A 10,041-nucleotide genomic window follows, 5' to 3' on the forward strand; every position below is an offset into this window, starting at 1 on the left:
CCCATATAGTAGTGTAGTGAGAACCCATCTTCCGTTTTGTCAACAAAGTCTAGTTGCTTCCCGGACAGTAGGTTCTCAAGGTTAGCACAGCTGAGATAAGGAAGTAGTTCTAGTAGATTTAAGGGGCCCTTAGGAACAAAAAGTGGAGTCCCGCCTAGGCGTCTGACCCGTGTGTCTGACCCGTGCCTCCAGCAGCCTCCCATCAGTGACCCCTCCTCACAGTTCCCGGGGCTCCCCGTGCAGTTTGTAGTGCAAGTCCTTTATTAAATCTATCCTGTTTAATCCCTTATGAACCTTGAGTGTCTCTCTCCGCCAGTATCCGATCCTTTCTTGCCTGCTTTGTGGTCACAAGTAGCTATGAAATTTAACTTGTAACTGCTTTCTGAATGCTACTAAGAAGAGCAAACTTTGCCCTACATTTCAGCAAATAATACATCTGAGGTGTAGGAAGAAAGAGGGCATTAATTTACACAGAGCATTACCTTGCTTTTTGCTTTACACATTAGAAAGAAATTAATTTTGCTAATTATTAGCTGATTACTCATATTGCATTTCTGGTGAGTTTAAGGTCTTTTACTAATATAACTGCTGTTCTCAGTTACAAGTTATTAAAACAATTTTTTTTTCTAATTTCACTATTTTTACTGAACAGTGGAAAACTATCAGTCTGTTTTTTGTAAGATTTTTGAAACTTGAGCCTGGTATTAAAATAACATAAAACTATTTTGCTTTTAAGTGAAACAGTATTTCAGGTTATGTTCTTTTTGTGTAAGAAACTGTCATTTCAGCTAACATCACAAACAATGTATTATTTCTCCATTATAATTGCTTTAGGCATGACTTTTCTCTTTGCTATCTGTTCATTGCATGCAAATACAATTTCTGATTAGAAATATGTGCTGAACTAAGAATTAAACATATACAAATAGTACTTTCTTAAAAATATTTAAGTTAAAATTAATTAAGTAGTGGCCTAATAAAAAAGAAATGTTTGGCTTTATTACTTATCAAATAAAACCACTGTAGAAATATATTATTCTGCTGCTTTTATGATGATGATTGCACATTAAAAAATGTCAGTTCAGTTCAAACTAGTATTATTTCAGGAGAGTTTTGCAATTCCTGCTCTGTTAGTACAGCTGTTTTTCCCTAAAAGACTTAAGCAAGATTTGTATTTACGATAAGCTTTTGTTGTTACCAGTAGGAGGAGTTGTCAGCAGCCAGAAATTGGATGGGTATCTCATTTCTTGTCTTGTCCGGGTGTATTTTAGCTTATAAGAAGCAATTTGTTACTAGTATTAAAGTTATTTTTGCTTGGTTTGGATGGGCCGTTTTTGTTGACTTGTTCCCTTGTCAAGACACTGACATGAACCAATAAGAACACAATGCATGCTATGCACATAAATCCAAGGTGGTCACTACAGTGTTTTATACATCACGTCTTACATCTAAACATGAGAAAGGAGGGCAAACGTCTAGTGGTTTCAGATTCATAACCACATAACATTCTTGGACTCTTCGTTCCTAGAACATAAGGCTCATAAATCTTTATATGCAAAATATCATGCTAGTGTTTTCAGAGTAGGATATCTGTTTAAATCGTCATGGCACAATTTAAATCAAGAGTGCTGTAACAGAAGATACCGCTGGAGGATATAGTTTAAGAAAACTTCTTAAGACATTTCTGTTCAGGGTTTCATAAGTAAAATTTTCATTTAGGCTGAAGTATCTTTACCACCATCTGAATTTATTCTTCAGTATCTAACCTGAATGTGGTTATATGTAGTGTTATCTCCATTATCTCACTTTTAAACCTGTTCACTGCCTACAAAGCAAATGGCTCAGTTTAGCCTAGTTTCAGCAACACACCCACATAAGACTCCAATATCTGAATCACTTCCTATTTGTTCTTTGTTTTTAGTCTTACCAAACCTGCATGCTGGAAATATTTCCTCTTGCTTTTCACTGCTGCATCTATGGGCTTCTAATCAAGTACTTACTAAATCACTGTGTCCTTCTGTTTTAACTGCATGTGTTGGTTGGCTTTACCTTGAAGACTTTCAATTCACATTGGCTTTTCAAAATATAAATTAAATGTTTCACCTGAAATTTGATAGAATATAGATGCTTTCAATACCTTTACTCATTATCTGTTAAGTATGTTCATTAATCAACATTTCCTACTTTAAATAAAAATGTATTATTCTGGCACTTGTGATTATGGTCTCCTAGCAACTTTCTCAAACTGGCCCTTTTCATTTCAATGGGTCTAAGACCAGAAAAGAATGAAGATAGCCTTAATTCTCTATGTGGTTTAATCCTTTTCTCCATGTGGTATAACTTTAATTTATTAAAGGGGTTGATATCTGTAATTTCATTGGACTAATGATAAAGTATAGTATTAAGCTTTCATTCTACATGTCAGTGTAAGCTATATCACAGAAAAAGAAAAATCTTTTTCCATGTGTTCAGTTGGAGCCTGCAGTTATCAGACTGTTTTTCAGCCAGAAAGCTCCAGCAAGGGATTTTAAAGGAAAAGCTTAATTCAATAGTTTTTTTCAATAAATCAGTAAGAATCAACTTCTTTCATTTTATGTGCTACTCTCCTCAACTCCACCAGGCTGTATGAGGAAAATTCTCCTGTCCTCAGTTGCCAAGCGCTTTCTCCTTTTTCAAGTCCATAAGCTTCTCTCTGAAATTACCTCCTCTTCTTTTTATTTCTGTCTATTTGTCTATACTTTCTTTCTCCTGGACTGTATTTTTATGTCTTGTCTCAGTTCATTCTTACAAAACTGTGTAAGCTCTTCTACTGATCTTACAGTCTCTGGCCCCCTGGGGGACAACTGCACTGCTTTCACAAGAGCAGGAAAGTTTATGATGCTATGTCAGTAGATTCTAAAAATAATAGCTAATAAACTACCCAGTTTATATATGTATATTTACATATATAAAGAAATCTGTTCTTCATTACTATCACTGTGCAATTTCTCATCCTTCAGCACACCTGAATTTAGGACTCAGCAGTTCTCTCTGCTTTCATAGGGACTTACTCTTGATGGATACACAAGGATAGCAGCCATAATACCAACAGAATCTCACCCTCTCTATGTATACCTAAACTATCAATTTGCCAATGATCTAGGCCTGTTCTTGAATTTAGATTTGTCCTGCAAAGGACAAATACGGGTAGCTTGAGTAAGCTATCCTCTAGCAGATATGCCTCATTCAGCTTTTCTTTCTTGACACATACTGAATGTCTTGGTCCTCTGTGGTTTGGAGCCAGAAATCTGTTTGGAAAGAAAGAGCTAAGGAGATGGTCATGCTTAAGCCCAGTCTAGGACTTGCCCCAGTCTCTGAATCAACGCAAGTTTTCAGGCAGATTAGGGATGGAGAGACTAGATGATTTCTCCAGCACTGTTTTCAGCAAATCATACAGATTTTATCTTGGAAACATGAACAACAGTAGTCTGAGCTCTTTTGCTTATTGTAGTAGTCACAACAGGAAAACCATACAGGGATACTGCCCTGGAAAAAAATGAACTGGAGGAGCAGTAAAGAATCAGAGAGAACTTCGGTGGAATTCAGAGCTGCTTCTGCAGAATCAGTGATCACAAAGCTGAGCTGGTGCTCCTGTTATGGTGTCTTATCTTCTGCTGAAGAATTAAAGAATAACCAATGCACAACTAAGTACATATTGGAACTCAGTATTTTCAAAAAAATCCTGTGCCACATATCACTTCCTTTTCTACAGAGGTCAGTATAAGAAGGAAGCATGCATTCTTTTTCTTCTATTTTTATCTGTTATTGAGATCACAGTTATGCTGCAAATTCTGTAAATAGTTACAATATATGGGAAGTGCATACCATATCAAATATATCAGAAATGACTTAGCTTAGAAACAAGGGTTCTGTGGTTGTTCCTGTGTGTGCATATGGATATATTCAACAGAGCATTCAACAAAAGCATTCAGCTAAATTACACTGGGGACAAGGTCTTCCTATTCTGAGGGATGGTGAGTTTACTAATATAGATGGGGCCATCCAGGCTAGCCAGAGTAACAAAAAACAGGTCCTGACAGATTTAGTTTACTAGTATAGACATAGTGCAGCTGTCGGATACGATGAAATTCTGAATCTGGTCAGGCCAAAAGAACTCTTTCAATAGGATCAGGATTTTGTTATTTTCTAAGTCTTTTAACAAATAGGTTTATCCTTTAGGGCTTTCATCAATGTTTTTAGGAAAAAAAAATATATATACACTATTTCCGTGGTATCAGTCAAATGTATCAATATGTTATCAGTGAAACTTCAACTTTATAGGATAAGCTTAAAATCACTTCAGATATCATGTAATTTCACCATTTTTTAGATACATGGTACATTTTTAGGATTTTAGAGTACTCTAATAATCTATATGGGTTCAGAAGATACAGGTGCAAGACTGAGTCTCTTTCTGTAATTAGTTCAGTATATATTATTCACATAATTTTACAGAAATGTTCTTTCATCATTCTGCATTAAGAACAGTAGCCATGGAGAAAACAAGTGGGGAAACACACAGCTGTGAAGACTTACATAATTCTGCAGCATCACCTTCAAAGTAACAACAAATTTCACTGGCATGCACTAACAAACATTAATTTATACTTTTTTTTTTTTCCTTTGGCAAGCACCTGCTCCTATATAAAGCCAAAGGGTATGAGACTATAAAAACCATACCAGGATAATTGTAGAGAAACATGCAGTGTTCTATAACAGTAGCAGTAACATCTTAATGTCACAAAACAAAATGATTATGTTCAGGCCCTGACTGAGACTAGGTTTAGGCCTGACATTGCTTTGTAGCTCAGTCAAGTGACTTTGAATGTTGGCCTTGAAAGCTTTTAAAATAGTTAAAATAGTGCTAGTTATCTGTCGGTCAGTTCTCTTGAATCCCAAGATTAGCTTGCATGAACCACAGAGGTTAAAAAGAGAAAATAAACTTGGGCATTTAGGGAATTTACTTTGTAACACTAACATCTGCAACACAGGGCTGGAGGGTGTAATCGCTAAAGCATCAAACAGTAATTATTAAACAGAAAAGTACAAATTAAGGAAAAGGTCTATTTTTTTGTGTTGTTATAATTGACAAACATACATATATACATACATACATAAATACATATATAAAAAGGAACAAACCAGTGTAAGCCATCATACATTTGCTGACTTCATCTGTGAATTCCACTACTAACTGCTTCTTTAAGGGCTGAGTTGGACTCTGTTTTGGAGTTATTGGTGAAATTCATTCTCCTTATTTGAAAAGGATTTTTCTTTCTGCTTCCTGCTGCCTACCTGCCTGCTACTGTTCTGGTTTCTCTGTTTCAAACTTTCACACTCCTTTTTTTAAATTTTCATCGGAATGTATTGTTTCCTTTGTCTCCTTCCTCCCTTTCAGCTATCAGAACTGAATTTGGTGTCTACATAATTTAATGCAATGGAAATACAGTAGGGTGGATTCTATATGCTGCACAGAATAGAATTACATGAAATCACATACATTTGCAAAAAGTACCTTTTAGGCCCATCATCTCTTTCTGGCTCACTGAGATAAAACAGAGTTACATTAATAGTTATTTATTGGTTTATGAAACTAAACCCCAGTAAAGAAACAAGCCTGCTGGACAATGAAAATTAGTAGCTGATAACTATGAGAAACTTCTATATTTTGAAATATTTTAAATATTATTTGATATATTACAATTTTCTTAATTATGGGATTAAGAAAGAAGGGAAGGAAGGAAGGAGAGAGGGAGGAAAGAAAGAAAGGAAGGAAGAAAGAAGAAAAGAAAGAGAGGCAACTATGTAAACCTGTTACATTTTGTTTAACCTCAAAGGAGTATTTTTCTCTCCCACAAGTTATTCACTTATGCACTTGCTATGGAATCAGCATTGTGAGTAAGTTGATAGCCTGTACAGGAAAGGAAAGAATGGCAAGATGATTACTTTATGGTTATTTCACAAAAGTGATGAGACAGCAAATGATATTCAATCCTATTAAAAAGACTAAGCACAGCCTCCTTCCCCTCCCCCCCCCCTTGAAAAAAATCCTACATTCCTTACATTGGGATTGGATGATATGATTCTACAATTCAGGGATTCTAGAAATTACAGAACATCTGCAATGAAATTGGTTTTCTGGGGAAAACTGATGAATCACTTACTGCCAATGACTGGAAGGAAAAGTACTTGTTTATGCCCTTATGTAATGAATTTTTATGAGATGAAGTTTGCTGTTTATAAAAAAAATACACTTTCAGTTGCTGTAGATGTAAAATAATAGAATTCAGAATTTAAAGCAACACATTACTGAAAAGACAGTCACTAGCAGATTATCATCTGCTTACAAAATGCCAAAAAAGGCTTTTACTTCTGTAATAGAATTAAATTTTTTCATCCATCCTCCAAGATTCTTACAAGAGAAAAAACATTAACTGGGGCAGTATTAACATTGTCACCTTTGCTTACATACCTTAAAGTAGAATGAATGCTTTTATTGAAAAATATCTTCTGCTCCAAAAAGCAGATCTGAAATACAGTATAGAAGAAAATTATGCTTGCAAGCAATTCTTCAAAAACAGGCAATGTCTCTCTGTAATCATGGGTAATCATGGGTACCCACTCTTCTTTGCATGCCCCTTCATTTGTACTATATACCAGCTGGCTGTGTTTGCATGTAAGATATATGTTGAATTTCAGAGAGTCTCGCTTTCTTCCTTTTGAGAATAATATGGCTTGACTATATGAGAAAATTGTATTTCTGAAGAAACTATTTTATGGATGATAAAAAGAGAAAGCACCTATAAATTATTTGAAAAGCTAAAATGCTCTTTTAAGCAAGAGTTAAAAGTTAACCGATAGCTTGGGGGTAAGAACTGACCATCTGAATGTGAAAAAATACTTTTCACAATCAAATGTGCCTTAAGACAGTCAGTTGTATGCCTGCATATTAATTCATGAAGCTAGTTTTGAGAATTTAACTGAAATAATTATTTTATTCTTAAATTGGGGGATGGGAAGGGGAGTTGAGTTTGATTGCTGTTATCTTTAAATTTTTTGTTTTCACTAGCTTGAGATATTTCAGTAAAAGACATCATTGCTTGAGTGTAATTTCTTTTTGGATCCTGCCAAATGTTTCCAGGAATAGCTGTAGGTGATTGGAAATGCACAAATATATATATTTTTAATGACTAATGCATTTTGCATTTCTTTAGCAAAAGCCATATTTGCTGCATAGGAGAAAAACTTTAAGTACTGTTTTCTTTAGATTTCTTTCCTTTTTGTCCTGACATATATATTGGTTTTGCAAATACTGCTGATGTGCAAGTCTTCCATGGATCTATTTACATTTTAGCAGCACTGAGCAAGGGTGCAATAGGTAACCTGTGTTCCTCTGTGCCTTACCACACATCTATATACCACTTTTGAAATTGTTACATAGTGCTGCTGTTGCTGCTGTCAGTGACTGGGCTTCTGGAAAGAATATAACTGAGAAGGCATGCTGCAGGTCCATCTACACTTTCTGCAATGGCCTAAGCAAACCTGGAGGTAGCTGGCCAAATATAACTTACCTAACTCTTATTCTGTTTTCCACATGTATGCAACAGAAACTGCGCCACTTGGTGAATTGTCCATCTCATCTTCATATTTGGAGCATGCTCTGGCCATTCAAACATTGGTTTTGGAAGAGAAATACTCCCACGGGATAGGACCATATCATCCTCTGAACATGGAATGAACAGCAGTGAGTGCAAAACTTTCATATAGAAGAGGCCCCGTTTGATATCCTCAGGCACCTATCCTGAAGCCACAGCACTCTAGAACTCTGATTCCTGTGTCTAACTCAACTCCCTCCAGTCTGGCCCAACCCCAATCCTTTGTATCAGTATGGAAAACAAACAAACAAACAAACAAACAAAAAACCCGGGATGAATTCTTACTACTGTTAGTGTAGCAGTCATAGAGAAGTTAGAGGCCATCACTAATACTGCCCAGATATAATGGTAAGTATTGGCTCCTTGAATTCATGTTTGAACCATGCTTTGAATCATGCTTTGAATGTGACTTTATTATAATGTGGGGCAATCCATGGAATCTACATCTTTAGTAGGAGCCTACATCAAAGGAGTCTACAGTTATCAACAATTATGTCCACATCAATCAGGCTATTGCTGATTTCAGAGATTGCTTTCTGGATGTTATGACTAGCTGTAATGGGCACTCTCATAAGAAAATCTTACCTATTTGAGTGCAAGCAGACTGGCACCTTCTTTCCACCAAAGCAAAAGTATTCTTATAAAAGCTTAGTTAGATTCTGGGAACTTCTCTGTATCATGGACACTGCTTGTCAGGGGCCATGCAGCTCTACCCAGATTATCAGGTCTCATATGGTACGTTCAGTCAGATGTTCAACTCCTGCTTGAGTGCATCAAAGCAAGACGGAGATCTCCAGGGACGGATTGGGTACCAACATCCAGTACGCCAACGACATTGTCTACCTTGCTGTACCATGCATAGCCATGACTTTCATCAAAACTGGGTATAGAGCAAGACAGGATTCCTTCAGAGTAATCATGTAACAGGCAGTAGACCAGGTTTAAGGCTGAGCAAGCTTTAAAACTCTTTGCAAGTATTTAGTGCTAATATAAATTTCAATGAAAATTCATAAAGAGTTAATACTGCCACAAACACTACTGTCTTTCCTTGTTGCAATAAGCACCTTCCCAGTTTCATAGCCCCAGACACTGCCCTGTCTCTTGGCATAGAAAGCAGGTTCTTTTTGCACCCCGTCTTTGTGCCCCCAGCAACATGGGAACTAACTTCAGAGGGTAGGCTCGTAATCTTGTTTGGGAATCAGGCATATTTACCCCAAAATTTTCACTGAATCTTGAAGCCAACTTTTTTTTTTTTTTTTTTCCTTCTTCTCCCTCCATTAAGATAGCGTATCCCTGAGGAAGACACTTGCCACAGTTTTCATTGCTCCAGCGGAGACCTTCCCAGCTGTACACACAATTCAGAAATGCTAGGTTGGGCTATTTTGTTTGCAGACCTGTCCTGAAAGATAGGTAAGATCTCTAAATGAGATGGCACATCAGATTATTAGTAAGTGTCCAAAAGCTTGGGGATGTGACAGAATATTTTGGTTAGTTTCATCAAACTTTGCTGTTCTGCAATCAAAAGGTTAGACAAAGGGTTGGGAATATGGACAATGGCAGAAGATAGGAGAAGAGTCAGTCTCTTCCTCTCTCCTGGGCTACCACAAGATGCTATTGGTTCTCTGTTGTAGCTCTTCCAATATAGCATGATTTAGAGCGGGTAGCAGACTGACAACCTTCTGCTCCTTCAAATGTCTCTCTCAAAGTGGACTGATTGCTTGAGATGAAAGGTGGCACGCTGCCAGGCTTTCTGTACTTTGCATCATTCTGTTGCCTAACCAGATCCAGGATCAGATAGGCGTGCAATTAAGGATTATCTACTTATTAAGAACTACCTGCAATATCTAGAACTACCTGTAATTCCTTTTGCATTATGTGTTTCCCTATATCTCCTGTCCTGAACGGGTCTGCATTCTGTGAGCAGTGAACAGACAATTCAAGCAGAAGTACAAAATCCAAGAGATGCGTTCAAGAGAATGGAACAGACCACTGCTTCACCTCTGCAGATGCCCTGCGTCTTTGTAAATATTCGAGTAGTCCTCATCTGGCTCCAGTGTCGCAGAGTTTGACTGGGATCCCCACAGGTGCCTCTTGTTTGAATGCCATCTATTTGGTGACCTCATCTAGGCTTGTGCCAGATCTTGTCTTAGAAGTGGGCTCCCTGGAAGTGGGGGAACTATTAAGACAATAAGAATCGTAATTGGATCAAAAACTCTCTTTGGAGGGAAAGCGTTAGCGAGGTGGAGTAAAAAAAAGACAGTTATAATCTACATGACCAATTCTACCTAAGTTTCGCCTAAGAATGCATATGGTGCTGGCGCTCAAGAGGTCTGAAGCACCATTCTGA

General features: G+C 37.0%; 1 protein-coding gene across 1 annotated transcript in view; it reads right to left on the bottom strand.

Annotated features, from left to right (window-relative positions):
* Nucleotides 1-4,456: 4,456 nt before the first annotated feature.
* Nucleotides 4,457-10,041, bottom strand: part of PEX2 (peroxisomal biogenesis factor 2) — a 29,350-nt gene continuing 23,765 nt past the window's right edge. Inside the window, exons 2-4 of the transcript XR_010883306.1 lie at nt 7,611-7,762; nt 6,512-6,567; nt 4,457-5,950 (exon numbers count right to left, since the gene is read on the bottom strand). The gene's annotated coding sequence lies outside the window, so the exon portion shown is untranslated. The remainder of the gene's footprint in view (nt 5,951-6,511; nt 6,568-7,610; nt 7,763-10,041) is intronic.

The sequence above is a fragment of the Apteryx mantelli genome, chromosome 2 (genome assembly GCF_036417845.1).
Source record: "Apteryx mantelli isolate bAptMan1 chromosome 2, bAptMan1.hap1, whole genome shotgun sequence".
Lineage (NCBI taxonomy): Eukaryota > Metazoa > Chordata > Aves > Apterygiformes > Apterygidae > Apteryx > Apteryx mantelli.